Here is a 6,849-nt window from a genome sequence, read left to right as displayed (position 1 = left end):
TTTTTATTACCTTTGTTTTTATGTATGTTAGTTGTTATGTCAGTTTATATATCTTATCTCATTTAAATATACAATTTATAATCAAATACACAATTTTTATATATATTTTTATATATATATTTCTCACATATGTATTACATTTGTGATATATTACTTTTGCAATTTTATTTATACAACCATTTTTGTCCATGTTAAAATGAATAAAAATGGATTCCCAAGATTAAACATATAACTCAGCGATTTTTCATCATACCAATGACCAAACAATACAATGGTTCTGAAAGAGAATACATATAGTTTTAATAAAATTATAGAAAACGTTTAATAGGTAAGGGGATTGTCAAACTCCTCATATAAAACTGACCTGTAAGCAGTTAATAAATACCAACTAGTAAGTAAAAATAGAAAATTATGAGGAGCGCTCACATAGGCTAAAGACAAAATATTTTATTATTTCCACACATAAAAAACATAAAATTTAAAAATAGAGTGCGCACTCTTAAACACAAATTATATAAAAATAGATTGCATAAAATATTCTACTAGAAATATTCTGTTAAACGACCTTAAAAGTGACTGAGTGTTTTTAACTTTCTTTGTATAAACTACTTAAAACTTTATAAGGAGATTTGTTTATAGCACTCAGTTCCTTGTGTCCTCTATTGGCCAATAGGATTTCTCTATTTGTTGTTGTTAATATATTCAAATTGTAACGGTTCTTTAATTGAAAACAGTGTCTCCCAAAAAACAAAGTTCGTTATAAAGTTTCCCAAATGTGTTCTGCCTAGGACTTATTACCTTGATCTTTGATTCTTTATTATCCGGGCGTTACTATGTTGCAGCTCTTAGCAGAGTAAAACTTTGTTGCAGCTCATTAACAGCTGATTCACTCTAATGTTTCCCGAGCATAGCCAGAAGCGATCCCCGCCTTCCGATGACCAAGAGTTTGTCACTTCTCTTATGTCTCCAGGCTCACAAAAAAGGGATCTCCTTGCTCTCTTCTTACTTCTATATTCAAGAAGCAGAAAGAATTCTTAATTTGTTCAGGAGCTCCAAGTGTTTTTGTAATCCAGTGTAGCGGTTATACCGCCAGCATGAAACAGCTCTGGGAACCCTCTGTGTGTGATGGGAAGAAAGATGGGCTTTCTTCCCATCACACACTTATTATCAATTTAACTTATTATCAATTTTTCTTCGTTCTCTTGCTATCTTTATTTGAAAAAGAAGGCATCTAAGCTTTTTGTTTGGTTCATCACTCTGGACAACATTTTTTTATTGGTGGATGAATTTATCTACCAATCAGCAAGGACAACTCAGGTTGTTCAACAAAAATGGGCCGGCATCTAAACTTACATTCTTGCATTTCAAATAAAGATACCAAGATAATAAATAACATTTGATAATAGAAGTAAATTAGAAAGTTGCTTAAAATGTCATACTCTGAATCATGAAAGAAAAAAAATTGGGTTCAGTGTCCCTTTAAGCAAGCTTTACGGACTTAAATTGATCTGTGTACACAGATCAGACCAGACTTATCGAGCAACAAGTTATAGAAGGCACTTCCCTATTATCTTCCTGTCCAGCAGCTTGAGATGAGGGTGCCTAACTGCCTATTAATCACTGCAGATTGAAATGCATAGAATAGGTACAGACCCAATATTATCTAACATGCTAAAAATGCAGAGAACTGTTTGCAGAAAAATGCAAGTAAAAAACGTTTTTGTTCATTAAACTTAGTTTGATGATGATGCAGTCTGTTGTGTAATTATTTTATTAGGTGCTGTTAGCAAATGTTTTTGTTCATTAAACTTAGTTTGATTATATTTTCTGTGTTGTGTGATTATTTTATTAGGTTATAATACTGTTTTAGCAAATGTTTTTGTTCATTTAACTTAGTTTAATTATATATTCTGTGTTGTGTGATTATTTGATACTGATTATAATGCTATTTAGCATTTAAAATCTTCATTTCAAAGCTTTAAAAATAATGTATTAGGTGTTACTTATGACAATTTTGAGAGGGGCCTGGAACCTAACTCCCTCACTTCCCATTGACTTACATTATAAACTGGGTTTCAATTTACAACAGTTTCGATTTACAACCATTCCTCCTGGAACCTAACCCCGGCGTAAGCTGAGGGTGACCTGTACTTGCTCCTCTTTGTGTAATGTTTTTTTTTTCTTCATATGTAGAGGAGGGTCTTTTACTAGCCCCTTTCAGTGGGTGTCCCAGCCTAATCTCATCAACAGTGTTGAACTGGGAGCTTCTAAGTAAGTTTTTAAAAAGTATTTTTCTTTATAGTAGTGTCTATTACATGCAGTTATATGAAAATTGGTGCTGTGTGTATGCTATACCCAGTGAAATATATATATATATATATATATATATATATATATATATACACATACACATATATATATATATATATATATATATATATATACACACACACACACATATACACAGTATCCCACAAAAGTGGTGAGTACACCCCTCACATTTTTGTAAATATTTTATTATATCTTTTTATGTGACCCTGAAGAAATGACACTTTGCTACAATGTAAAGTAGTGAGTTAACAGCCTGTTTAACAGTGTAAATTTGCTGTCCCCTCAAAATAACTCAACACACAGCCATTAATGTCTAAACCATTGGCAACAAAAGTGAGTACACCCCTAAGTGGAAATGTCCAAATTGGGTCCAAAGTGTCAATATTTTGTGTGGCTACCATTATTTTCCAGCACTGCCTTAACCCTCTTGGGCATGAAGTTCACCAGAGCGTCACAGGTTGCCACTGGAATACTCTTCCACTTCTCCATGATGACATCACAGAGCTGGTGGATGTTAGAGACCTTGCGCTCCCCCACATTCCATTTGAGGATGCCCCACAGATGCTCAATAGGGTTTAGGTCTGGAGACATGCTTGGCCAGTTCCTCACCTTTACCCTCAGCTTCTTTAGCAAGGCAGTGGTCATCTTGGAGGTGTGTTTGGGGTTGTTCTCATGTTGGAATACTGCCCTGCGGCCCAGTCTCCGAAGGGAGGGGATCATGCTCTGCCTCAGTATGTTACAGTACATGTTGGTATTCATGGTTCCCTCAATGAACTGTAGCTCCCCAGTGCTGGCAGCACTCATGCAGGCCCAGACCATGACCCACCCACCACCATGCTTGACTGTAGGCAAGACACACTTGTCTTTGTACTCCTCACCTGGTTGCCGCCACACATGCTTGACACCATCTGAACCAAATAAGTTTATCTTGGTCTCATCGGACCACAGGACATGGTTCCAGTAATCCATGTCCTTTGTCTGCTTGTCTTCAGCAAACTGTTTGCAGGCTTTCTTGTGCATCATCTTTAGAAGAGGCTTCCTTCTGGGACGACAGCCATGCAGACTAATTTGATGCAGTGTGCGGCGTATGGTCTGAACACTGACAGGTTGACCCCTCACCCCTTCAACCTTGGCAGCAATGCTGGCAGCACTCAAACCTCTATTTCCCAAAGACAACCTTCTGCATATGCATGTGCACTCAACTTCTTTGGTCGACCATGGCGAGGCCTGTTCTAAGTGAAACCTGTCCTGTGAAACCACTGTATTGTCTTGCCCACCGTGCTGCAGCTCAGTTTCAGGGTCTTGACAATCTTCTTATAGCCTAGGCCATCTTTATGTAGAGCAACAATTCTTTTTTTTCCAGATCCTCAGAGAGTTCTTTGCCATGAGGTACCATGTTGAACTTCCAGTGACCAGTATGAGAGAGTGTGAGAGCGATAACACCCAATTTAACACACCTGCTCCCCATTCACACCTGAGACCTTGTAACACTGATGAGTCACATGACACTGGGGAGGGAAAATGGCTAATCGGGACCAATTTGGACAATTCCACTTAGGGGTGTACTCACTTTTGTTGCCAACGGTTTAGACATTAATGGATGTGTTGAGTTATTTTGAGGGGACAGCAAATTTACACTGTTATACAGGCTGTACACTCACTACTTTACATTGTAGCAACGTGTAATTTCTTCAGTGTTGTCGCATGAAAAGCTATAATAAAATATTTACAAAAATGTGAGAGGTGTGCTCACTTTTGTGAGATACTGTATACTGTATTATACCATAATAGTATATGGGCAACCTAATCTAGGTCTTTAGTCCATCAAGCCTGTGTGCTATTATGTGAGTAAGCTCTGTGGTGTGTATGTGTCTTGAGTACTATTTGGTAGCAGTTTTATAAGAATGCTTTTAACTATGTCACTTATTTTGCAAACACTGCTGCCATCTAGGGATAAAAACAATTATTTCAAAACTGCTGCTATGTAGTTCTCTAGACAAGCACATGCTTCTTACTAAGCTCTTAAAGTGAATGAAAAGTTTGAGGAATGAGTGCCCGGTTTTTTAATAATCCTATTAAAAACAGGGGCACTTTCATTCATCAAACTTTAAATTACACTGCTTTTGTTAAAATACTTACTTTTTCTTTCTGCAAGCCGCTCCAGCGATTATCCAGCCCGTTGCAAGCCTCTTCTTATGTCAGGAATGACGATTCCGGCATCCTCCAATCACGGCTTCCCCCTGGGGGAATCATTGCCTAAAGCAACGCCGTGATTGGTGGAAGGCCGGAATCGTAATTTCTGATGTCGGCAGAGGCTTGCGACGGGTGGAGGAAGCGCTGGAGCGGCTTGCAGAAAGAAAAGGTAAGTATTTTAAGAAAAGCAGTGAAATTTAAATTTTGATGAATGAAAGTGCCCATGTTTTTAATAGGATAATTAAAAACCGGCACTGATTCATCAAAATTGACATTCACTTTAAACAAAGAATACCAAAATTATGTAAATTTGGCAATAGAAGTAAATTGAACTTTCATAAAATTGTATGCTCTATTTGAATAATGAAATAAAGATTTGGGGTTTTGTGTCACTTTAATGTTACTAGTTACTATTTGGGATACTTTCCTCTGTTCACAGATGTGTAAATAACGTTCTGAAAATGCAACAGTTGCAAAATATGATAACAGAACACACTGCTTATTTTTAGGGGTCATTCCCATACTTTCGGGATGATCACAATAACTTAGAAAAACGTATCTAATGATTTTATACAGAAAATATCTATTAAAGTCTCTGGGGAATTGTGTAGATAAATAATTTGATACACTTTTCTAAAGCTTTGTGATCGATCCCATTGTGTTTCATAGCCGTATAAAGCATCATGCCATAAAGTTTATGAGTAAAAAAAATTCATTTGATGAAATGAAAAGGCAACTGTTCAGTAATGACTGGTGAAACAGTAAGTTATTCAGAAAAAAAATAAAAAAATAAATAAAAAAGGTGAAGCTTTGCAAATTATTTTCAGCAGTTTACTTGAATAAATTAGTTTACTCTTGGTCACAGTAATGTTCTTTTTAAAGGTATAGAAACGTCAAAAATAAAATGTACATGGGTGCACTTCTTTGCAATATAATTCCATTAGCAAAAATACTTCCAGTAAAGGTTATTACAATTTTTCTGCAGCATACACACATATCCTGTGGGGGGCCCATGCACCAGCATTAAAGGGACAGTCTACTCCAGAATTTTTAATTTTTAAAAAGATAGATAATCCTTTTATCACCCATTCCCCAGTTTTGAATAACCAACAATGTTCTATTTATACACATATTACCTCTGTGATTACCTTGTATCTAAGCCTCTGCAGACTGCCCCCTTACCTCAGTGCTTTTGACAGACATGCAGTTTAGCCTATCAGTGCAGACTCCTAAATAACTCAATGGGAGTTAGCACAAAGTTATCTATATGACACACATGATCTAGTAGTGTCTAACTGTAAAAAACTTTAAAAATGCTCTGAGCTAAGAGGCGGTTTTCAACGGTTTTAGAAATCAGTTTGAGCCTACCTAGGTTTAGCTTTTTCCAAGGGAACAAAGACATTTTTATGATAAAAGTACATTGGAAAGTTGATTAAAATTACATGCTCTATCTAAATCATGAAAGTTTATTTTTGTCTAGATTGTCCCTTTAAAACACCACACCTTTTCAGAGAGTCAGCAGCAGCTTGAATGACACAAATGGTGTCTTCAGTGGTGTTTGAATACTGGTGCACATGCCCTCACAGCATATGTGTGTATGCTGCAAAAAAAAACAAAACAGTAATAACTATTACTAGGAGCATTCCATTCACATTTCACTATGACATTTCTCTCCCTTTAAATAGATTCCAGACAATAGTATTTACTTTAATTTACATAGCATCACAATATTCTCACAGATTTCTAATTTGATGTGCATTCAAAATAAAATGGAGAAAGCTTATTTTTCATTTAAGATTTTCATTTATTAATATACTTGTTTGCAATTTTTAACAGCATTTTGCCATCTTTAGACATGAGGAATTGGTTAGGCATGAGGAATTGGTTAGGCATGAGGATTTGGGTAAACTTTTTCACAAGGGTACTTACTGCACATGATTCGATATATTTTATGACAATGGTGCTAGTAGTTAATGGTCTAGTGTGATCTATCCATAAAATGTATTATCTTCTTAAAAAAAAAACATGGATTTGTGTGGGCAACGTACATAAAAGGCAAAATAAGTGAAAACACTAAAGTTTCAACATATGAGAAATTACTTGGCATTGAAGGGCTAAATAGTATACCTCACTATATTTAAAGTTTAGTACCCATTCCCCAGTTTTGCACAACCAACACGGTTATATTAATATACTTTTTACTTCTGTGATTAACTTGTAGCTAAGCCTCTGCAGACTGCCAATCTTTTAGCCAATCAGTGCTGACTCATAAAAACCTCCACAGGTGTGAGAACAATGTTATCTATATGGCATACGTGAACTATC

This window comes from Bombina bombina, chromosome 5 (genome assembly GCF_027579735.1).
Source record: "Bombina bombina isolate aBomBom1 chromosome 5, aBomBom1.pri, whole genome shotgun sequence".
Lineage (NCBI taxonomy): Eukaryota > Metazoa > Chordata > Amphibia > Anura > Bombinatoridae > Bombina > Bombina bombina.
The sequence above is the reverse complement of the archived record's forward strand: the minus strand, read 5'-3'. Positions refer to the sequence as shown.